General features: G+C 42.0%; 1 pseudogene; it reads left to right on the top strand.

Moving 5' to 3' along the window:
* The window catches only part of LOC148161804 (putative phospholipid-transporting ATPase IIB), a 377,807-nt pseudogene that overhangs the window by 313,527 nt on the left and 38,681 nt on the right, over positions 1 to 25,599 (top strand).

The following is a 25,599-nucleotide window of genomic DNA, read 5'->3' as shown; positions in this document are numbered from 1 at the left end:
CGCAGCCTCTTATGAGCCTGAGCTGTCTTCAAGATCCGCATCTGTGTACTGATTATGAGGCTCTGTTGTGAGCCAGGGCGGCCTGTGCACACCCGGCCCCACAGTGTTGCTGCTTTCTCAGTGAGAGCTGTTCATCGGCTCCCAGCAGCACACAGGAGCTTGGGGGTAAATGTATTGTCTAGACTTCAGGAAATTACTCCAAAAGTAATACAGTTCCAGATTTCCATATGCCAGCATGGCTCTGAAGTTTTCCTTGGCATTCTGCTATCTTTCTGATAAAACCCGAGCAAGCAAGCCCCGTAACTGCGTATTCTGGGTTTTCTGGCATTGGCCTGCAGCCTGCCTCTCTAGTTCAACTTACTGCTTCTCCCTTTCCTTTAGCTTCTGTTCCAGCCCACCTGGGCTGAGCCCCTGACCTCGTTCTTGTCTTCCATCTGTCGGGCCCACCCCTCTTCAGACTCTGCATAGCCAGTCCTGCCCACGTGCCTGTGTGTCCATGCGCTTCCCTTGTCTACCCAGGAGGACACAAGTGTCTTCCAGAACAGTGTAGCTCACAGTTAACCTTTGTGAGACGGAGGGAGACTGCTGGCCCACCTGGCGTTGTGGCTGTTAGGCCCCACATCTCCTGTTCCTAACACAGCATGGGCCCCTCGAGGCTGTGTGCACCCCCTTTATTCCCTGTGCTGCACCCCATTCACTCCCTGTGCTGCACCTTCTCTGGAGGGCCCAGCCCGCGTGCTGAGTGCGGGAGCCCAGTGCAGGTGGGGCCCTCTCAGCATGCCACCCATCCGGCCATCTCAAAGAGGGGTCTTTCGGAGGTGAGGGTCTGCATTGTCTTAGCTCGTGGGCTCTTAGAGATGATGCTCAGCGTCGACGATGACCATGAGAAGGATGGTGAAGGTGTGCAGCTGTGTGACTCCGACTCGACCTGGTCAGCAGAGAAACTTCTCGCCAGCTCAGCGCAGCTGTTCTCCTGTGTGCACAAATGCACGTGTGCCCATTTAGTCATGTGCAGACTGCTTTCCTCTGGATCTGGTTCTTTATCTGCTTCCGTGTCTCCTCTCAAAATCTTCCCACAGGAGGAGCCTGCGCGCCTTTCATGGCCCTGCCCCTGATTTCTGTTTTGTTTTGTTTTGGTTTTCATTTGCCTACAGTGGGTGTTCTCCTTGTTGGCTTGGCTTGGAAGGGGGCCTTTTGCCAGGGCAGCTGCAAGTGGGACTTGCACAGAGTCACTTCCTCACACTCTGGTCGTGTTCATACGTTGCCTCAGTGTAGGGGTTGGGGAATGTAATGGGTTTTTAGGTTTCTGCCCTTTTGCTTTCTTGCCCCGAATGGGCTGTCTGTCTGTACCTTGTCGGGTGCTCTGCCTTCCCTGCTGTGTCTCTGCTCCCTTCAGTGTGGCCACTTACGTCTCCACGCCCCTCACTGCTTCAGGGGTCTTACCCTTTCTCTGTTCTGTTGGCTCCCTGCCTGGACCTGTCCTATCACCTCTGGACTCAGGTGTCTTGTCACCTATTTGACATCTCCACTCACAAGGCAAACAACCATTTCAGACTTACACACCCAAAACTGAGCTCCTGAGCTTTCCACTGGGGTTCCAAGCCAGAAGTCTTGGAGCCTCCCTGATTTCTACTTCTTATCTCAAACCCTACATTCAGTCCTCCGGGAAATCTTGTGATTCCGGGCACCCAGCGAGTTGGTGAGAACATCAGGTCTTAAGATTGGATTTAAACAACACAAAATCCACTCAAATACTTCTGATGATATTATCTGGGGGAGAGTTTGACGGTGTGTGTGAAGTAAATGTACTGGGCAGTTAATGCCAGCAACACTGGTGCAGCTCCATCAGTATCAGATGGGTGCATGTGGTGACAAAAGCTCTGTCATGTAAAATGTTTCTATATGACGATAAAAGAAAATAATCGTAAAGATAAAATCACTCTGAATATATATATATGCAATATGCATATATATATATGTATATGCAATAACTGAACCTCACAATATATAGAAAAATTGGCTGATTTACAAGGAGAAGTTGATAATTCTGCAGTCATATGGGCTATTTTAATGTTCCTTTCTCAGGAATCGATAGGTCAGATACAAACACATACATAAAAGTGTACAAGATTCGAACAAGCTCTAGTTCTTGGTCATATAAAAAAACAATAATCAATTGAAGAATACATATTCTCTTGAGGCACATGAAACATTTCAAATCTGACCTTGCATTTGGTCACAAAGTAGACCTCAAGTTCTTTCAGACCCTATCCTCTGACCCAGTGAAGTTAAGCCACAAATCAATCATAGAAACACGGAGAAGGAAAGTTTATGTATTTGGCATTTAAAAAACACTAAAAATCATTCCAGTTAAAGAGGAAGTCACAGTGGAATTCTCCAGAATTAACTGATTATAACAATGTAAATTAAGGTTTGTAGAGTGTGGCCATGCTTGGGGGGAATGTTACATCCTTAGAGTTACCTATTTGAAACAAAGGCTCAGAATTGATCAAATAAGTGCCCAAGTTATGAAGTTAAGAGAGCAAAAGAAAGTATAAGGAAGGAAATGATAAAGGTAAGAGAAGAAATTTGTGAAATGGGAAACAAAGAAAAATAGAAGTAATAAAAAGCTGCTTCTTTGTAAAGAAAAAAAAATTTCAAACTTTTGGCAACTGTAGAAGGAGAAATGAGAGAAATGATTCCATTTATAATAGCACCAAAAACCATAAGATACCTCAGAATAAACCTAACCAAAGAGGTAAAGGATCTGTACTCTAGGAACTACAGAACAGTCATGAAAGAAATTGAAGAAGACACAAAAAGATGGAAAAACATTCCATGCTCATGGAACGGAAGAATAAACATTGTTAAAATGTCTGTGCTACCCAGAGCAATCTATACCTTCAGTGCCATCCTGATCAAAATTCCAATGACATTTTTCAAAGTGCTGGAACAAACAATCCTAAAATTTGTATGGAATCAGAAAAGACCCTGAATGGCCAAGGAAATATTGAAAAAGAAAAACAAAGCTGGGGGCATCACGTTGCCCTATTTCAAGCTATGTTACAAAGCAGTGATCATCAAGACAGCATGGTACTGGCACAAAAACAGATGTATAGACCGATGGAGCAGAATAGAGAGCCCAGATATGGACCCTGAACTCTATGGTCAAATAATCTTCAACAAAGCAGGAAAAAATATGCAATGGAAAAAAGACAGCCTTTTCAATAAATAGTGCTGGGAAAATTGGACAGCCACATGCAGAAGAATTAAACTTCACCATTCTCTAACACCATACACGAAGATAAACTCAAAATGGATGAAAGACCTCAATGTGAGATAGGAATCCATCAAAATCCTAGAGGAGAACATAGGCAATAACCTCTTTGACATCGGCCACAGCAACTTCTTTCAAGATACATCTACAAAAGCTAGTGAAACAAAAGCAAAAATGAACTTTTGGGACTTCATCAAGATAAAAAGCTTTTGCACAGCAAAGGAAACAATCAACAAAACAAGGAGGCAGCCCACAGAATGGGAGAAGATTTGCAAATGACACTATAGATAAAGGGCTGGTATCCAAGATCTATAAAGAACTTCTCAAACTCAACACCCAAAAAACAAATAATCAAGTCAAAAAATGAGCAGAAGACATGAACAGACACACTTCTCTGAAGAAGACATACAAATGGCTAAAAGACACATGAAAAAATGTTCATCATCATTAGCCATCAGGGAAATTCAAATCAAGACCACATTGAGATACCACCTTACACGAGTTAGAATGGCAAAAATAGACAGGGAAAGAAACAACCAATGTTGGAGAGGTTGTGGAGAAAGGGGAACCCTCTACACTGTTGGTGGGAATGCAAGTTGGTACAGCCACTTGGGAAAACAGTGTGGCGGTTCCTCAAAAAATTAAAAATAGAGCTACCCTATGACCCAGCAATTGCACTCCTGGGTATTTACCCCAGAGACACAGATGTAGTGAAAAGAAGGGCCACATGCACCCCAATGTTCATAGCAGCAACGTCCACAATAGCCAAACTGTGGAAAGAGCCGAGATACCCCTCAACAGATGAATGGATAAGGAAGATGTGGTCCATATATACAATGGAATATTACTCAGCCATCAGAAAGGATGAATACCCAACTTTTATATCAACATGGATGGGACTGGAGGAGATGATGCTAAGTGAAATAAGTCAAGCAGAGAAAGTCTATTATCATATGGTTTCACTTATTTGTGGAACGTAAGGAATAGAATGGAGGACATTAGGAGAAGGAAGGGAAAAATGGGGGGGGGAATTGGAGGGAGAGATGAACCATGAGAGACTATGGACTCTGAGAAACAAACTGAGGTTCTAGAGGGGAGGGGGGTGGGGATGTGTTAGCCTGGTGATGGGTATTAAGGAGGGCACGTACTGCATGGAGCACTGGGCGTTATACGAAAACAATGAATTGTGGATCACCACATCAAAAACTAATGATGTATTGCATGGCGACTGACATAATATAATAAAATAAAATAAAAATAAAAAAAACCTTTGGTAAGATTGATCAAAAACTAAAAAGAGAAGGCATGAATAAACACTGTTAGTTTTATCTTGTTAATGATGTGAGCGATCAGCATTAAGGTGGCATTTGTAAAGTGCAAAATCAAATCCTGGCAGGGCTTCCATGGGTTTTGAAGAGTTGATCCTAAAATACAGGTAGAAGAGTAAGGAACCAAAATGGTAAGTAAAAAAAAAAAAAAAAATACTGGGAGACTTGCCCATTCAGATGCCAAAGCTTATTATAAAGGTGTAGTATTTAGGATTTTTGTTGTTGGCCCAGGAACAGACAGATATGTCTGTGCAGCAGAATTAGGGAACCCACACCCCCTCACAAACACCTCTGCACCCTCCCACCCTCACACTCCCCCACACCCTATACTCACACCCTCTCACACCCCCCATCACACCCCTCTACACCTACCCACACCTGCCCATACCTATTTACACTCCCATGCTTCCCCCACTCACAGCCCCCTCCACCCTATAGCCATACCCTCTCACATGCCCTAACACCCCTACCTACACCAAACACCCCATATCTCCTATATCCACACCCCACAAACACCCCCCACCCCCCTGTACTCATGCCCACCCACCTATATCCAGCATACTCACACCCTCCACACCCCACTCCCCACATCTCACCCCCCACACCCACGCACCACCTATCTACACCCCCCACTCAAATCCCCCACATCCCACACATCCCACACACCCCCCCACACACAACCATACTCACACATAGGAATGCATAATACTGGAGGTTGTGTTATAAGTCAATGGGGAAAGGATGGACCTTTTAGTCAATATTGCTGGGATAATCTTCTACCCTATGGTAAAGATAAAATTAGATCCCTACCAAGTGCTTCCTATATGAGACTGAATTCTAGATGGAATAAAATCCTGAGTGTGAAAAGCAAAACTAACACTTACAGATGAGAAGACAGAAGAGTTTCTGTGACATCTGGGTGCAGATGAATTTCTTAAACCAGGCACAAAAAGCACTAACTGTAAGGAAAAAGACTAGTTTGTTTGACTATATTATGTAGAAAAATAATCTGTATGGTAGATGTTTTATAGAATTAAAAGAGACTACAGACAGGAGGAAACATCTGAAAGTCACAAAACATGAAAAGGATTAATATCAGAGATCTAGAAGGAATAAGCCTACAATGAATAAAGGCTGTAAAAAGACAATTCCAAATGAGGAAACCAGAAAGGTTTTTATAAACCTGTGTGAACACTGATTTTTCTGTTAATCCATGATAAATGGATTAACACAATGAGGGATCTTTTCATATTCATCAAATTGGCGAGTCAGTTAATGCATATTGGTGAGGTGTGGGGGAAGTGGGAACTCTTACACCTTGCTCTTGGAAGTACTGATTGGTATCACTGCTTTGGAGATGAATTTGGTTACATGACTAAGTGGAAAGTGTGCACATAATATGACCCACCAATGCCATTTTCAGGTATTTGCTCTAGAGAAGATGCTGGCAGGTACCAAGGATTTGGGCCTACTGTGTTTGTAATAGTAAAATGGTAGAAACTACCTTATTGGCCTCAGTAAGGAGATCCAGGCATCTGTTTTATTCATACAGTCAAAAATTATTCAGCATTAGAATGAATGAATTAGATTTACATGTATCGAGATGCATAAATCTCAGTAACAGGGTTGACTGTAAAAAGCCCAGTTACCAAGTAGGGGTACATTATGGTATCTTGTTTGGATATTTACATAACCAGTAAAGGTATAAACACCTGAATTAAGTAAAGATGGTTTAGATTTTGTCATTACCAATCTATAGGGAAGGAGAGGTTATCAGTTGGGTCTAGGGCTTTAGTGCTATCTGCGTGCATTTTTGACAGAGTTCTGAAGTAAATAAAGCAAAATGTTGACTACTCTTTATTCTTCATGGTAAGTACATAGATTCCTGTTATATATATTTTTTTGATGTGAGATATAATTAACACACCATTAAAGTGTATAATCAAATAGTTTGGTATATTTTTGGTATATTCACAGAGCTTTGCATCCATCACCACTATCTAATTTCAGAACATTTTCTTTTTTTTTAAGATTATTTATTTATTTATTTATTTATTTATTTATTTATTTATTTATTTGAGAGAGAGAGACACAGCGAGAGAGGGAACACAAGCAGGGGGAGTGGGAGAGGGAGAAGCAGGCTTCCCGCTGAGCAGGGAGCCCGACATGGGGCTCGATCCCAGGACCCTGGGATCATGACCTGAGTGGAAGGCAGATGCTTAATGACTGAGCCACCCAGGTGCCCCTTCAGAACATTTTCTACGACCTAAAAAGAACATTTTCTATGACCTAAAAAGAAACCCTGTACCATTTGCATTACCCCCTGTTCTCCCCTTCCCCCAGTCCCTGAATAACATTAATCTATCTTTTGTCTCTGCCGATTTACCCACTGCAGACATTTCAGATACATGGAATCATACAGTATGTGGCATTTTGTGTCTGGCTTCTTTCACTTTACATAATGTTTTCGAGTTTCATCTATGTTTTAGCATGTATTAGTACTTTATTCCTTTTTATGGCTGAATAATATTCCATTGTATGGATATACAACATATTGTTTATCCCTTTATCCACTGATGAACATTTGGGTTGTTTCCACTTTTTAGCTATTATGAATAATGCTGTTATGAACATTCGTGTGCTAGTTTTTGTGTAGATGTACCTTTTCCAATCTCACGGTTATAGAGGAGTTGAATTGCCGGGTCACATGGCAATAACATGTTTCACTTTTTTAAGAAACCGCCAGTGTTTTCCAAAATGGCTGTACAATTTTATATTCCCACCAGCAGTATGTGAGGGTTCCAGTATTTGCACATCCTCACTAATACTTGTTGTTGTCGGTCTTTTTGATTATAGCCATTCTAGTGGGTGTGAAATGCTGTCTCATTGTGATTCTGATTTGCATTTCCCTGATGACTAATGATGTTTAGAATGTTTTCAATTGTTTATTGGCTGTTTATATACATTCCCTGGGGAAAGGAGTGTTCAAATCCTTTGCCCATTGCTTAATAGAATTATTTGTCTTTTTATTGTTGAGTTGTAAGGATTTTTCATATATTCTGGATACTGTTCCCTTACCAGATTTGCAGAAATTCTCTTCCATTCTGTGGGTTGTCTTTTTATTTTTTTGAAAGTGTCTGTTGAAGCAGAAAATTTTGTAAATTTGAGGAATTCCCATTTATTTATTTTTTTTGTTTTGTCATTTGTATTTTTGATGTGACATGTGAGAAACTATTGCCTAACCAAGGGTCATGATTTCATCTTTATCCTAAGAGCTTTATAGTTTGAGCTCTTGCATGTAGGTCTTTGATCTACTTTGAATTAACTTTTGTGTATAGTGTGAAGCAGGGGTCCGAATTTGTGCTTTTGCCCGTGGATGTCCAGCCATCCCAGCAGCATTTCTTGAGACATACAGTCTTTCTCTGTTGATTGTCTTGACACTGTCAGTCAGAAACCATTGACTAAATGCAGGGGTTTATTGGTGGATTCTTAATTCTCTTCCATGGAAATATTTATAGCATCTATCCTGTATCATCTGTATCAGTATCTACACTTGGATTTTCTGTTTTTTCTTGAGTCGGTTTCAGTAGTTTGTATTTCTTTCCAGGAAATTGTTCAACACTTCATCTAGTTAATCTAATTTGTTGATATAAAATTTTTCTTAGGGTTTCCTTGTACTCCTTTTTATTTCATAAGTTGGGCAGTAACGTTTCTTTCATTCCTAATTGTAATTAAGTCTTCTGTGTTTCTGAGTCAGTCTAGATGAAGACATGTCAATTTTGTTGATCTTTTCAAAGAACCCACTTTTGGGGCACCCCGGGTGGCTCAGTCAGTTAAGCATCTGCGTTCGGCTCAGGTCATGATTTCAGGGTTCTGGGATTGAGCACTGCATGGGGCTCTCTGCTCAACAGGGAGTCTGCTTCTCCCTCTCCCTCTGCCCCTTCCCTCTCTAGCGCTCTCTCCCTCCCTCCCTCCCTCCCTCCCTCTCTCTCTCTCTCTCTCTCTCAAATAAATAAATAAATAAATAATCTTTAAAACAACCACAAAAACAAAGAACCCATTTTTGGCTTGTTTTTCCATTCTTGATCTCACTCATTTTTGCTCTAGGGCTTGTTACTTCCTTCTGCTTACCTTTGGTTTAGTTTTCTTTTGTTTTTCTAGTTTCTTGGTGGAAGTTGAGGTTACTGAGTTGGGATCTTTCTTTCATTTTTGAATGTAAGTGTTGATGGCGCTCCTGCCCAGTCCTGCCCCTTGTGGGGCTGCGGCTGCTGGACTGGGCTTCAGGGAGGGGCAGGGAGGAGGCCTGGGCGAAGCACCACAAAGCTCCTGCTCTTACCTAAATCCAAATTTTCTTGCATAAATGAATAATCCTTGGATTGCTGCAGGCCTTTGCTTAATTCCCAGAGTCCTTAAACAGTTAATTATGAAAACGTGGTCATTGTCCTCATTACGTTTATGGAGCAGCCAGCCTTCGTTGCTCTGCAGCTCCCAGTCATGCCATCTACCTACTGTGTTTGATGATCAAAAAATGAATGTGATCGCAACAGGATATTTTATGGAAATTGGTTAACCACTTCTAAATGTCACAAGGAAAGAAAATGTATAAGACTAGCCAGCAAGTTTTGGAAAAGAAAACAGTGCTTGTCCTATTTGATATCAAAACTTTCTGTAAAGCTAAAGAAGTCGAAGCGGTTGGTATTACAGGTGAAAGAGACCAACAGCTCAGCAGAACAAAGTAGAAACTCCAGAGCCCCGCTCATGAAAAGGGGATTCATGTGGGAGCAAATTCCTGGCTGGTATTAAACCCTGCCTAATGAACTCATGGAACAAGTCCTTTTTGTGGGATTTGCTCAGTTGTTATCAAGCTAGCTTTTCATGATTTCTCACCCTGAGGTCGGGTTGACTTTGCCTCAGAATTAGGGACGTGTTGTCAGCCACGTGAGAGGAGGCTGTGGGAAACGGGGGTGCTTTGCAGCGGATGTGGGGTGAGTCACCGACAGCTGTTGGGTGGCTTAAGGGGTCATCACTGGGAAAGCCAAGGGAAACAGCCGAGGAACCCCCACAGAAAGTATGGGTATGACTTCTCCCAGCATAATACCAAACCTGGAAACTACAAGAATTCCAGATTTCAAAACTTCTATAGAACACCCAAAATCAGAGGCTGGTAAAAGGAGGTGGGGACATGTGGTAGCCAATGGTTAGTAGAGAGGGCCTCTAGATCCATAACTAAAATCCACATCTCTAGACCTCACCCAAGGGCCAGCCTTGCTTGTGAGCAGGCCTTTCTCAAGTCTGCGTTCCTTTTTCTGCACAGCCTACTGCCTCAGCCAACACAGATAGACAGCAGAAGGGAGCCCTGAAATATAAATATGAGAAAAGTACAAGGAAGGGGAGTCTCCATCTCTGCAGGTGTTCAAATATAAATTGAAATGTGGGTTTTTGTGGTGCAGTTCCAGTTATTTGCAGCATTTCTCTCTTTACTGCAGAGATCCCATGTTTGTACAGTTAACCCTAGAGCAACCCGGGGGTTAGGGCTGCTTACCCCCCCTACCCCGCCCATCCCCCACTCTCCACGCAGTTGGAAATCCACGTATAACTTTGGGCTCTCCCAGAACTTAACTACTAATAGCCTGCTGTTGGCTGGAGCCCTTACCAATAACATCAAGTCTGTTAACATATTTTATATGTTCTCTGTATTACCTGCTGTATTCTTATAACAAAGTAGGCTGGAGAAAAGAAAATGTTATTAAAATCATAAGGAAGAGAAAATACATTTATAGTGGGCCCATTAAAGGATCAACTTTATAATATTTTTGTTGATATATTTTTGTATTAATCTGAACGCATTTTTATTTTTTATTATTATTTATTTATTTATTTTTTAAAGATTTTATTTATTTAAGAGAGAGAGTGCACAGACGGAGAGGGAGAGGGAGAAACAGACTGCCCACTGAGCAGGGAGCCCGATGTAGGGCTCGATCCCAGGACCCTGGGATCATGACCTGAGCTGAAGGCAGACGCTTAACCAACTGAGCCACCCAAGTGCCCCGAATGCATTTTTAAAATATATTTTCAGACATTAATTTTTTAGAGCAATCACAGGTTTTCAAAAAGAGAGGTACAGAGATTTTCCACGTACCCCTGTACTCACACACGTATCGCTTCTCCCGTCATCAGTAGGCCCCAGTGGAGTGTTGCATTTGTTACCAGTGATAGACCCAGACCGGCACATCGCTATCAGCCAGAGTCCACAGCTGACATGAGGCTTCGCTCTTGCCGGGATGCCCTCTGTGTGCTCGGACAAATGTAGACATGTATCTGCCATTATGGCATCATACGGAGTGTTTTCGTTCATGATACTATTTGTAAAACTTCTCTGTGCTCCATCTATTCATCCCTCAGCAAACACTGATCGTTTTATTTACTCCATAGTTTTGCCTTTTCCAGAATGCCATATCACATTGTCTTCTTTCACTGAGTGGTGTGCATTATGAGCTTTCTTTCGTGGTCTGACAGCTCATTTCTTTTTAGCGCTGAATAATTCTTCATTGTCTGGATGCACCATAGTTGATTCATCTGCCTATTGAAGGACATCTTAGTTGCTTCCCGGTTTTGGCAGTTACGAGAAAAGCTGCTGTAAGATCCGTGTGCAGGTTTTTGTGTTGACTTAAGTTCGCATGTTCTTTGGGTAAGTGCCAAGCCGCACAGTCGCTGGTTTATACAGTACGGTTGTGTCTAGCTTAGTGAGACTTCTGCCCATCTTCCGCAGTGGCTGCGCCACGTTGCATCCCCACCAGCAGCAAGTGCGAGTTCCCACTGCTCTCCCATCCCCGTCAGCACTGGTCACCATTCTCATCCGTGTGCAGTGGTGTCTCCTTGTGGTTGAAACTTGTCTCCCCGATGACACAGGACGTTGTGGAGCCCCTTTTCATGTGCTTATTTGACATCCGTGTGTCTTCTTTGTTCAGGTCTGTGGTTCGTTTTTTAATCAGGTTATTTTCTTACTCTTGAGATGTAGGAGTTCTTTGTATATTTTGAATAACAGTCTTTTGTCAGGTGTGTGTTTTGCAGACATTCTCCCTCCCAGTATGTGGCTTATCTTCTCGTTCTCTTGATACTGTCTTTTGCAGAACAGAAGTTTTGAGTTTTAATGAAGTCCAGCTCATCACATATTTCTCTCTTGGATTGCGCCTTCGGTGCCGTATCCGAAAAGTGGTCACCACACTACACTAGGGTCACCTAGGTTTTCCCCTGTTCTCATCTAGGACTTCTAGTTTTGCATTTTACATTCAGGTCTGTGGCCCATTTTGAGTTAAATTTTGAGAAGGATGTGAGGTCTGTGTCTGGATGCCATTGTTGTGGGGCGTTTTGTCGTCGCAGCACCCATTTCCTGAGGAGACAAGTTTTGCGCCTTTGTTGCAGCTGACCGTGCTCACGGGGGCTTATTTCTGAGCTCTGTTCTGCACCACTGACCTGAGTGTGCTCCTTCACCAGAACCACACCGCCATGATGACCGTAGCTTTGCCGTTAAGTCTTTTTTTTTTTTTTCCCAAGGCTGGCGAACAGTTTTAATTTTTAAATGTATCTTTTTTCTTACTTTGTTAAAATACACATAATATAAAACGTATTACCTCTTTTTGAGTTCCCGGAGCTAGTTCCATCGTGGAGTAGAGAGATTCCCACACATACAAACCTAAGCAATTCTTGGGATAGCAGCAAGGTGTCTGAGACTTCAACTCAATTCTGACACTGTCTGCCTTGGAAATGGCATCCGATCCCACAGGTTAAGGGCTCAGTCCTGTAAGACTGCCTCCTGCCGCCGAACTCAGACACTCGTCGGAAGTCCCAGGCTGTGACTCGTGCTTCTGACCAACTGGCTGCAGATTGGAGGTTCCAGTGACCTCCTCCATAATTTGCGGCAGCGGCTCACAGAACTCAGGGAAACATGTTGACCTGTTTGTTAAAGGGTATGACAAAGGGTAGAATCAACAGCCAGATGAAGAGGTGCACAGGGAGCGGTCTGGGGAACGGGTGTGGAGCTTCCATGCCCTCTCCTGACAGCCACTCTTCCCAGTCTCCAGGAGTTCACCAATCCAGAAGCTTCCGAACCCAGCCCTTTTGGGTTTTTATGAAGGCTTCTTTGCATAGCCACAATTGATTGAATCATTGGCCGTTGGCTGACTGAACCTCCGGGCCCTTTCCCCTCCCCAGAAGTCAGGCGTGGGGCCGAAAGTTCCAGCCCTCTGATCCCATGGTTGGACCTCCTGGCAGCTTGAGTGCGTGGGTTCCAAAAGTCAGCTTCATTAATAAAAGACACCTTGATCACTCTCAACACTTGGGAAATGTTGAGGGTTTGGGGAGCAGAGAGCCAGGCGCTGTGGATGAAGACCACGTACTTATGAGAAATACGTATTTGGTCCTCTGAATCATCTGAATGACCAAATACATATTTCTCATAAGTCACAGTAGTGCACGATCTTAACCATATTTTAAAAAGATTTTTATTAATGTGTGCGTGCATGAGAGAGAGCAGATGAGTGCAAGCACGAGCAGGGGGAGGGCAGAGGGAGAAGCAGAGTCCCCTCTGAGCAGGGAGCCTGACTTGAGGCTTGACTGCGGAACCCTGAGATCATGACCTGAGCTGAAGACAGATGCTTAACCAACTGAGCCACCCAGGTGCCCCATCTTAACCATTTTTAAATATGTAGTTTAGTAGTGTGTTATTAAATACATTCACATCATTGTACAGCTGCCCCTCTAATCTATCCCTATAACTGTTTTCATCTTGTAGAGCAGAAACTCTATACCATTAAAAATATCTCCTCATTCTCCCCTCCTCTCCTCCAGTGGCACCCACCATCTACTTTCTGTCTTTATGACTGTGACTCCTCCAGGAACCTCACATAAGTGGAATCCTACAGTATTTGTCTTTTTGTGACTGGCTCCTTTCCCTTAGCATAATGTCCTCAAGGTTCATCCGTGCTGTGGTATATTGCACAGTTCCTTCCTTTTTAAGGCTCCATAATATCATGTTCTACATACAGACCACAGTTGGTTTTTTTTTTCTTTAATCCATTTATCCATCAATGGGCACTGGGTTTTTGTCATGTTTTGGCTCTTGTGAATAATGCTGCTGTGAACATATGAATACACATATCTTTTTGAGACCCTGCTTTCAGCTCTTAGCGGTTTATACCCAGAGGTGGAATGGCCTGCCTCATTTGGTAATTCTGTGTTCAATTTTTTGATGAATTTCCATACTGTTTCCCATGGAGTATCTCTTGCCATCATTCCACTTTCAACCTCTTTGTGTCTTTGGATGTCAAGTGAGTCTCTTCTGGACAGCATATATGGCTGGATTATGTGTTGTCACTTATTCTGGCAATCTCTGTTTCCGATTGGAGAGTTTAATGCATTTACAGGGTCAAGTAATGATAAGAAAAGACTTGTCTCGTTGTGCAGTTTGTTTTCCATGTGCCTCAGAGCTCTTTTTCATCCTCATTTTCTGCATTATTTTCTGTTTCAGGTAATATTTTGTAGTGAAATGTTTAAATTCCTTTCTCATTTCCATGTGGTTACCGTGGCGTCTCCATGTAACAGCCTAAGTTGTAGCTCTCTCTCATTGGAATTGGTACCAGCTGAAGTTTAGTAACATACAAAACTCTGCTCCTTTACAGCTCCATCCCCACCCCTTTGCTTGTAGATGTCACAGAATTACACCTTTAGATGTTATCTGATCTGATATCCAAAAAAACATAAACTAATAATTATTTTAAGTGCATTAGCCTTTTAAATTACATAGAAAACAAGGTGTGGAGTTAAAAGCCAAAGTTACAGTAATTCCAACTTTTAGAGCAATGATTGCTTTTTTCTTTCAATTTCTTAGTCTCTTAAATCATGAGGGAAACAAAGTGCAGGGACAGACTGTGGCCGCAGTGGTGCTGGCTGGTGGGACTGGCCATGTGTAGGCCCTCCGTGAGACCTTACTGCGTGCACGGCTTCCCGCTGCTATCCCCGGTCCTTCCCTTGCGCCTGTCGGACTCCTGGGAGCGGCTTTTGCAGGAAAGGTCCAGGTGGTCACCAACTGCCACAGCTTTTGTTTGTCTGGCAATGACTTGATTTCTCTCTCACTTTGCAGCACAGTTTTGCTGGATATAGGATTCTTGGGTTTTCCTCTTACAGCTCTGACCATATTGGTGCACTTTCTCTGAAATCCAAAGTTTCTGATGAAAAATCTGCAGATAATCTTACTGAGGATCCCTTGGATGTGATGAGTCTCTTCTCTCCTGCTGTTTTCAGGGTTCTTTGTCTTTTGAAAGTCTGATTATAATGTGTCTCCGAGTGGGTCTCTCTGACTTCCTCTGACTTGACCCTCTTTGGGCTTCTTCGATGCTAGGCTGCGTGTCTCTCATCACATCTGGGATGTTTTCAGTAATTATTTCCCCAGATATTCTCTTGCCCCCGTATCCGCAGTCCTGCTGGGACTCCCACAGTACGTATGCTGATTCAGGCTCTGGAGCCCACGGACCCCTCTGTCTCTGCTCACGGTTTGTTAGTTCTTTTTCTCTCTGTCCCTCAGCCTGGACCATTTCTGTCCTGTTTTCAAGTTTGCCGATTCTTCCTTCTCCCTTCTGCTCCCTCCCGGGAATTTTTCGTTGCTATTACTGTACTTGTCAGTTCTTGAATTTCTTTTTCTTTTTATGTGTTCTTTCTCTTTATTGATTTCATTTTGTTCCTAATTTGTTTTCTTGACTTACATCTTTCTTCAGTTCTTTGAGCATCTTTTAGACTAGTCTTTGTGTATTGAATCTGACATCAGGTCTTCTTCAAGGACAGTATCTGTTTATCTTTTTTGTTCCTTTGTTTTATTATTTTTTTAAGATTTTATTTATTTGAGAGAGAGAAAGACCTTGAGACAGATCATAACCAGGGGTGAGAGGTAGAGGGAGAAGCAGACTCCCCGCTGAGCAGGGAGCCCGATGTGGGACTTGATCTGAGGATCCTGGAATCATGACCTTAGTGAAAGCAGATGCTTAACCGACTGAACCACCCAGGCGCCCCTTTTTTTCCCCTTTAAATTGGCTATACTCTCCTGTTTCTTTGTGCGCCTGTTGATTTTTGTTGAACCCTGGACATGTTAACCTTTATAATGTGGTAACTCTGGAACTCAAATCCTCACCCCCCAACAGTAGGTCAACTTGAGACTCGGTAATAACAGTAATGGCATTGCACTGAAACTTCTCAATTCCCGCAGCTCATGCAGCACACACACGTGTATGCACACGGGCATATACATGCCTGATTGGTCTTCTCTTGAGGATGGCAGGGGGCCAACTCATTGTCTTAAAATGTGGATAAATTGCAAGGAATCAGTGCTTTCTTACAGGAACTGTTTCACCAGGTGACCAGACTGAATCCAAAGAGCAGATGCCTCTCCTTTGACATTGTGTTCTAGCTAAATGGTGGAAAGGAAGGGTACACTTCCTTCCACTTTCTTCAGCCGGTGCTGTGGTCGTGGATGTGGGCTCTGAGCACAAAGGGCTGTTGGTATCAAAGCAGAGCCCGGACGTGGTGCCTCTGGATGGCAGCTGGGCAGCATTGCTGAGGGTCCTTGGAGTGTGAGCTGGGCTCTGGGTGCAGGAACCAGGGTTACAGGACCCATAGGGGAAGGGGAGATGGTTGCCCGCATCCTATGTGTTCAGTCAGTGACATGCAAACCAGGGAGGGCAGGGAGGGCCTGTAGATAAAAAGGGACGTTGAAGACAGACCCAGAATGGACAAGGCTCAACTGTAGTGTCCTGAGGATGTACACTTGGGGGATAAACTCCAGATCAGAGCCAGGAAGTGCAAATGACAATAGTGTTAGGAGGAGGGGGGACAGGGCACACGCAGGGTCTTCTCAGGGTCTCGCGGTTGTTTACAAGTTACTTGTCCTAAGTCACTAGGATGTGCAGATGCTCTTGGACTTTTTGTACCTCGTTTATTGTATCAAGTCACTTGAATTCATTTGGTGATGAAAGTGATGTGATTTTGTTTCATATGCTTGTTTTTAGGGATTGCTTTTTAAAAGTTTGGTGTGATTTGCTTTTTTAGTTCTGTAAAACGTGTGATTGCCGAGGGCGCAGTATAAAACAGCCCCTTCCTGCCGTCCTCCCTCTGCAGAGGTTGTCCCCATGTCCATACCTGCACATCCCCTCCCTCTCCCGCCTGGCTCTTCGGTGGCAGGTACTAGTCCGTGAGCAGCATTTACACCCTGCTTTCCTCACGGAGGGATGGACACCCTGCAGATCGTGAACAGTAAACATTGAGGTCTTTCTCCCTCCCTTTCCCTTGTTCCCTCCCTCGCCCCCTCCCTCCCCTCCTGGCTTGCTCCCTGTCTCCAGTCTGAGCCCAGTCTTCGAGCCTATCTTTCTTATGTGGCTGCTTGTACTCCCTTTTATTCATTGATTTTCACATTATCTGTTGCCAGCCTTTTGTTACAATAAATAATGTTACAGGATCATTTTGTATATATGTCACTTTCTGTTTTCTGTTCTATGAAATGGTGTGATAGTATGGTCAGAGGGTGAATGGAGGTTTACTTTAATATTTTTTCATGTTGAAAATTTGATTGGGTTGTATGACAATAGATCCTACCTGGGTTTTGGCATTTTAGCTGTGCTTTTATTATTGAACGTATGTTTTATGGTGGCACGTCAGATAGTTTATTAGCGAACTTATGGCACACTCTTGGATATTTTTGTGTATTTACTTATTATTTTATTATTAAAACATGAATTAAAGGTAGAAATGATCCAAGCCATTTTTTTTTAAATAAAGCCCTAATTAATAATAAGCCTCCGTAGGCAAGGACACGACATAGCAGGTAAGTGATTAGTTAGTGACCTGTATCTTCTCAGCACACTTGTTTGTGAATCAAATGTATAAAGGCTTTTGAAGATTTTTGTGTCATTGCTGTGTCCCACTGTGCCGCACACTTGTGGTCTTCATGCACCTGTAACTCTGGGATCTTCTTGTCTCATTCCAAGGTTCATGTTTTATTCGAACTGACCGGCTTGATGGTGAAACTGACTGGAAGCTGAAGGTGGCGGTGAGCTGCACACAGAGGCTGCCAGCCCTGGGGGTGAGCGTTCTTGTAATTACAGCGCCATCTCACTTGGTGCTCGTTCCCAGGCAGGAAATCCACGTCTGCACATACCAGCTGACTTCTTGAATGCACAGGTTCCTAGAAACGATCCTCTTATTACTAACAGAGGGCCCTTGAAAACTACGCCAGAATCATTTCTCTGGTGTCTGGGCACATGACCTGCTCTAGGTGTGGGTGTGTGGCGTTCTGTCGGCCTGACACTTTCGTCCTCTTTTGTTTTCTCTCGCTTTCCTTTCCCTTCTGGTTTTTGTTTTTGTTTTTAAACCTCGCAGTTGAGTAATCTTTAAGATTGAGAACTTTTGGCAGGGTTAAATGAGTCCATAATTGAGTCCCTTTTTGCTGACTGACTTAACTCTGTGGTAATTGGTGTCCATTAGCTTTGGCAGACTGTGGGACTCAGACGAAGTTAAGCCTCCTTTTGGAGACAGGCATGTGCACTCTGCTTTAGTTGGGACAGTAGAGAACCCTCTTCTGTTAGGAGGAGGGGAATGTTACTGCGTCTTGTGACCGAGAGAGAAGGGAGAGGACACCGTCAGGCACCTTGCCTGGTCTTTGCCCAGTGCCCCTTTGTTCCTGGGCAATAGGCAAGAGGTAGGATCAGAGAGAATAGTACTTATGGATTCCAGCATTTTCAACAGTCTCTCACAAATGCTGAGAATCTGCTGAGCTGGCACACATCTTTTTTTTAACAAAGCCACGGTTGAGGCCATTTGGTGCTTGTGTTAGACGTTAGTATGTATTTGAATGAGAAGAGCTTCATTCTTCCTACATGATCTGCTGATATGCAGTGGAGAGTAAAGAAAACTTGAGATGGTCTACGGGTGACCTTTGCCTCGAGCACTTGTTGGTAAAGGCAAGGGAACTTGGGTAGTATTATAGACTTGGTCACTTTCCTTGGATTGGTTGGGTTTGGATAGGAGTAGGTACTTGCACTACATATGGTGTACAGTTAATTTACCATGAACAGCAGGGCCTTCCCCATTCTTGTGCACACTACACCTTTTGGAAATTATATACGTTTGACATGTATAAGACTGGGAAATATTTGACTCTTTAGGTGTTTTTGGTTGTCTGTGCTTTATGTGGTCGCTAGGTTGAAATTTATTCCTTTATATGTTTTGTGTATATCTTGAAAGATTTTCTGGTCACTAGTGAGCAGTGGCTGATTCTTTTGTCCATTTAGTCATCGTCACATAATAATGTGGGTCATGTAATATGTCCGTCACAGCCTAACCTCCTGCCTTTCCTGCTCCCTTTCCCCCCCGACCCTTTAAAGATTAAAAAAACAACAACAACAACCATTCTTACCCCAAGGGTGATGCAGAAGAGAGTGCAGGTTGTCAGATTTGAACCCCAGGTCTTGGTTTCCTAACCCCTGAGCTGGAGAATGACCCCTCTCGGCTCATCACCTAACCTTGGGCACCTCTGTCATGGGTGGGAGCAAGTAGGCAACTCCTAGTTTTTGGCTTTTTTAAATATATAAACATTAAGAGAGGCATGTAAATAGGAAGTCTTCCTTTTTCAGGTAAATTCTGAAAAGTAGAACAGGGGGTGTGTGAAGGAACACATGTGGTTTCAGCTCATGGTAGGTCATCTCAGAAGAGTTGTGCCCAAACCCCTGTAACCAGCAGAATGTGATTATTGGTGAATATGCTTCAAAACACTTAAAATAACTATTGAAGAAAAAAATCTCTGATAGAGAAAATTTAGACCATTCATTGTTTTCATTTGTACCTCTTTGTTCCAGGATGGTTGAAATTTTCCACCACATGTTCATTAGAAATTTGTATTTATTTGTTGGTTTACCCTTCTCTTTTGCCCACTTTTGTATTGGTGTTTGCCAATTAAAAAATTACATATATGCTCATGTGGCGTATCGTATTGAGTTGATAAAACCAGATATAGGCGGGCGCCTGGGTGGCTCAGATGGTTGGGCGTCTGCCTTCAGCTCAGGTCATGATCGCGGGGTCCTGGGATCGAGTCCCACATCGGGCTCCCTGCTCCTTGGGAGCCTGCTTCTCCCTCTGCCTCTCTCTCTCTCTCTCTCTCTATGTCTCTTATGAATAAATAAATAAAATCTTTAAAAAAAAATACACCAGATATATGCAAAGTATGTCCTGTTTTTAATTGTTCCTTTCTTAGACACAGAAATAATTTTGTATCTCCTGGACATCTATGGTCTCCCATCATTCCTCAGATCAGAAGTTGGTTTTGAAAATTGTCCAAACTGCTGTTCTAGATCAATTTCTGAGTCAATGCAAGGTGGCCCACCACTCAGATGATTTGTTTTCAGTCTTACTTCTCAGTGTTCTGGGACGGTTTGTTTAAATTCTGTAGGATATTATGTATAATTTATATGATGTGGGTTAGTACAACTTATTGATTGATTGTGAATGAGGGAAAACAGATTCTATTGGACCAGCTGATGAAGGTAATAGTTGAGGTTGACATTGACTCTTTCTCACTAAGCAGCTGACCTTTGTCCACTTCAGAGTGAACAGGAACAAGTGGGAAGCTAGTAAGTCATTAAGTCACAAGTCAGGGATGTGTGGGAGAGTGTGCATGCAGAAGCAGAAACTGCCACAGTGCTTTTCAGAGTCGCTATACCATGAAACACTCCCACCAACAATGCATGAGTGCCCGAGTTTCTCCACAGCCTTGCTAATATTTGGTGGTGTCATTTTTTAATTTTAGTTATCTCGGTAAGTACATGGTGATACCTCATTTGAGTTTGTGTTTCTGTAATGGCTAGCAAGGCTGAACAGTTTTTTTGTTCTGTTTTGTTTTTTTTTAAGATTTTATTTATTAGAGAGAGAGCAAGCAGGAGGGAGAGGGAGAGAGAATCCGAAGAAGACTACGTGCTGAGTGCAGAGCCCGACACGGGGCTCAGTGCCACAACCCGAGATCATGACCTGAGCCGAAACCAAGAGTTGCATGCTTCACTGACTGAGCTGCCCAGGCATCCCCTGAATATTGTTTCTTGTGCTTGTTGACCATCTGTGTATCCTCCTTGGTGAAATGTCTATTCATGTCTTTTTAGTGGCTTTTGTGTAATTCCCTAGAATGCTCTCTCTACACGACTATATCATGTGCAAAGAAGACAGTATTGCTCTTTCATGCAAGTGTGCGTAGTAGACAGCCTTCTCTTTCTTCTGCTTGCAGTATCACACCGGCTGTGATCTCTAATGCACTGTTGAACAGAAGGGGTGAAACCATTCATCCTGGTCTTCTTTCAATCTCGGGGAACACGTAACCTTTTAACATCATGTGTGATGGTAGCTGTAGGTTCTTTTTACATTACCCATATCAGATTGAGGGAATTCTTTCTATTCCTAGTTTGCTGAGAGGCTTTATCATAAATGGGGATTGGATTTTTCAGAAGTTTTTCTGTTTATTGACATGATTGTATGATTTTTCTTTGTCATCTGTTAATAGGATGATCTGTATGGACTGACTGATTGTATCAACTTCATATTCCTGGGGTAAACCAAATCACATTTGTTCATGCAAAGTGTCCCCTTCATATATTGCAGTATTTGATTTGCTAATATTTTGGGAAGGACTTTTGTGCCTATATTCACGAGGAATATTGATTTTGTTGCTTTTGTTGTATTTGTCTGTTTTGTTTTTATTGTAATGCATTTGGTTTATTACCTAGGGGTGTGCTGGCCTCATAAAATGAGTTGGGAAGTCTTTTTGCCTCCTGTATTTGTTAAAGTAGTTGGTGTAAGATTGGTGTTATTTATTAATTTTTTTTTCTATTGAACTTACTCCCCTTGAAACTATCTGAGTTACAAGTTAACTTTGTGGGAAGGTGTTTAATTGAGAATTGAATTTCTGAAGTAGATAGTAGAGTTAATCGGATTTTTTGTTCATTGGCAATTTGTGTTTTTCAAAGAGTTTATTTCATGTAAGTTGCCAAATTTTATGGTATAAAATTTGTTATGTTCTTGTTTTTTAGTTTTTGTAGGATATCCTCTTGCGTCTTCAATATTGGTAATTTATATCTCTTTTTTTTTTTTTCCTTGTACGGTCTCACCATCGGTTAATTGACTTAGTCATTTCAAAGACCCTGTTTTTGGTGTCTTTGATAATCTTTATTGTTTGTTCATTTTCTGTCCTCTGACTTTTATTTCCTTTCCTTCATTCTAAGTTAGTTTGTGTTTTATTTTTCTTTTCTTTGTTAACTTCTTAAAGCAGAAGTGAGACTCTTGATTTTTTTTACCTTGTTCTTTTCTGTTATAAGCCCTTAGAGCTGTAACTCTCCTGAGCATGACTTAACCTGTATCACATAAATTTTATACACTGTATTTTCATTATGTTTTTGTTAAATATTTTGTAGTTCCTTTGTGATTTCTTCTCACCTTCCCTTTACTTGGAAACATTGCTTCCTTACCATGTGGCGGGGGATTTTCCTGATGGCCTCTGTAACTTCGCTGTTACTTAATTCTGTTCTGTTCGTGGACCACGTCATGTCTTATGTCACAGGTTGGGACTTGTGACTCGGCACATGCTTTCTGTGGGTCAGTGCTCAAGCCTGTTTACAGAGTGTGTTCTGCTGTTCTGTGGGTAGGCTCTACATGCTCATTAGGTCAAGTCGATGGCAACTGTTGTTTAAATGTGTATTTTTACTTGCTTTCTACCATTCTCTTAATTAATGAAAGAAGACTTTTAAGATGTGCTCTTTCTCCTTTGGGTTCTATCAGTTGTTGTCCTGTGTACCTCGTTAGGGTCCGTGCACATTCAGAATTCTCATAGCCTGTTGGTGAACTGAAGTCTGCTCAGTCCTGTGGTGGTGGTCTTGGTTGTGACATCTGCTTGGATGTTCATATAGTGACTCCAGCTTTCTTTTGATTGGTGTTTGCATCTTTTTCCGTGCTTCTATGTTTACTATGTCTGTTTCTATATATGAAGTGGGTTTCTTGTTAGCGTAACACAAGTAGATACCGCTTTCTTCCTTACTCTGACTCACTTACTCTGTTGCATTTTCATGAGTACATTTACCATAAGTATCAGTAACGGCTGAGTTAAAGGAGGTTACTTGCCGTTTATTTTCTGCTTATCCTCATCTCTTCGTTCCTTTTTTCCATCTTTAGGTATTATTGTAGATTTCTGTTTAACTACTATTACTGGCTGTAACCATTAGTTGTGTTTTGCAGTTGTTGTTCTGTGGTTTCTAATATGTGTTCCTAACTCAGTATTATCTTTCTCCAAAGGGTGTGACACCATTTTGTATATGATTTAAGAAACACGCACAGCTAGACTTCCACATCCTTCTTCTCATCTTTGGTGTTATTTTGTCGTATATTTTACTTCTACATGTTATAAGGCACACAATAGAATATATATCGTTTTTCTTTAAAGCAGTCAAACATGTGGAGCAGCTGGGTGGCTCAGTCAGTTAAACATCGGACTCTTGATTTCAGCTCAGGTCATGATCTCAGGGTCGTGAGATGGAGCCCCATGTCGGGCTCTGTGCTCATCGTGGAGTCTGCTTGAGATTCTCTCTTCCTCTCCCTCTGCCCCTCCCCCACGAAAAATAAATCAGTAAATCTTAAAAAAAAAAAAAGTTGTCGGGGGCGGAGCAAGATGGCGGAGGAGTAGGAGACCTAGATTTCGTCTGGTCTCAGGAATTCAGCTGAATAGGGATCAAACCATTCTGAACACCTACGAACTCAACAGGATATCAAAGAGGAGAGTAGCAACAACTCTCTGAACAGAGAAGCGACCACTTACTGGAAGAGTCATATTTTATCCCTTCATAATAGTTACCCTTATTTTTGGCATATATATATAAGTTGTTCTCTCTTTAAAATTTTGAGATACAGTTTCTTCTAACAGATAAAAATATACCCTAAATCACTAGTGTGTGGTTCTGTTCTAGTCTCCTGCCTGATCACATTCTCTCCCTTTTTTCTTTTTTTTTTTTTTAAATCTTCTTTCTTTTTTCAAACAACTTCTTATCTTATCAAGTCCTTTTATAAAATCTTTTATAATTTTCATCTTTACAGTCATCTTCTATCCCTTCATTGTATCAACCCTTATTTTGTACATATATGTCTTTCTTCCTTTAAAATTTTAGGAGGCACTTTTTTCTAACAGACCAAAATACGCCCAAAATGTAGTGTGTGGCACTCATCTATGCACTAGCCTGATCATATTTGATCACATTCTGCTTTTTTTGTATTGGTTTTTTTTGTTTTTATCTTTTTTTTTCTTTTTTTTTTTTTCTTTTCTCTTTCTTTTTTCTTTCTTTCCCTTTCTTGTCCCCTGGTTTCAGGTCTTTTCTGATTTGTATACAGTATATTTCCTGGGGACGTTATAAACCTGTTAGCATTTTGTTCTCTCATTCATCTATTCTCCTCTGGACAAAATGACAAGACGAAAAAAATCACCTCAGCAAAAAGAACAAGAGGTAGTACCGTCAGCCAGGGTCCTACTCAATACGGACATTAGTACGATGTCGAACCTAGAGTTCAGAATCATGACTTTAAAGATACTAGCTGGGCTTGAAAAAACCGTGGAAGTTATTAGAGAAACCCTTTCTGGAGAAATAAAAGAACTAAAATCTAACCAAGTCGAAATCAAAAAGGCCATTGATGAGGTGCAATCAAAAATGGGGGCACTAACTGCTATGATAAATGAGGCAGAAGAGAGAATCAGTGATATAGAAGACCAAATGATGAAAAGTAAAGAGGCTGAGAAAAAGAGGGAGAAACAACTACAGGATCACGAGGGCAGAATTCGAGAGATAAGCGATACGATAAGACGAAACAACATTAGAATAATTGGGATCCCAGAAGAAGAAGAAAGAGAGAGAAGAGCAGAAGGTATATGGGAGCAAATAATAGCAGAGAACTTCCCTAATGTGAGGAAGGAAACAGGCATCAAAATCCAGGAGGCACAGAGAACCCCTCTCAAAATCGATAAAAATAGGTCAGCACCCCAACATCTAATAGTAAAACTTACGAGTCTCAGAGACAAAGAGAAAATCCTGAAAGCAGCTCGGGAGAAGAGATATGTAACCTACAATGGTAAAAATATTAGATTGGCAAGAGACCTATCCACAGAGACCTGGCAGGCCAGAAAGGACTGGCAAGATATCTTCAGAGCACTAAACGAGAAAAATATGCAGCCAAGAATACTATATCCAGCTAGGCTGTCACTGAAAATAGAAGGAGAGATAAAAAGCTTCCAGAACAAACAAAAACTAAAGGAATTTGCAAACAGGAAACCAGCCCTCCAAGAAATATTGAGAGGGGTCCTCTAAGCAAAGAGAGAGCCTAAAAGCAGCAAAGATCAGAAAGGAACACAGACAACATACAGTAACAGTCACCTTACAGGCAATGCAATGGCACTAAATTCATACCTTTCAATAGTTACCCTGAATGTAAATGGGCTCAATGCCCCAATCAAAAGACACAGGCTATCAGATTGGATTAAAAAACAAGACCCATCCATATGCTGTCTGCAAGAGACTCATTTTAGACCCAAAGACACCCCCAGGTTGAAAGTGAGGGGGTGGAAAACCATTTACCATGCTAATGGACACCAAAAGAAAGCTAGGGTGGCAATCCTTATATCAGACAAACTAGATTTTAAAACAAAGACTGTAATAAGAGATGAGGAAGGACACTATATCCTACTCAAAGGATCTATCCAACAAGAAGATCTAACAATTGTAAATATCTATGCCCCGAACATGGGAGCAGCCAATTATATAAGGCAATTAATAACAAAAGCAAAGAAACACATTGACAACAGTACAATAATAGTGGGGGACTTTAACACCCCCCTGACTGAAATGGACAGATCATCTAAGCAAAAGATCAACAAGGAAATAAAGA

This window comes from Eumetopias jubatus, unplaced genomic scaffold (genome assembly GCF_037043125.1).
Source record: "Eumetopias jubatus isolate StellerSeaLion01/CBP00866 unplaced genomic scaffold, mEumJub1_p1.0 scaffold_55, whole genome shotgun sequence".
Lineage (NCBI taxonomy): Eukaryota > Metazoa > Chordata > Mammalia > Carnivora > Otariidae > Eumetopias > Eumetopias jubatus.
The sequence above is the reverse complement of the archived record's forward strand: the minus strand, read 5'-3'. Positions and strand labels throughout refer to the sequence as shown.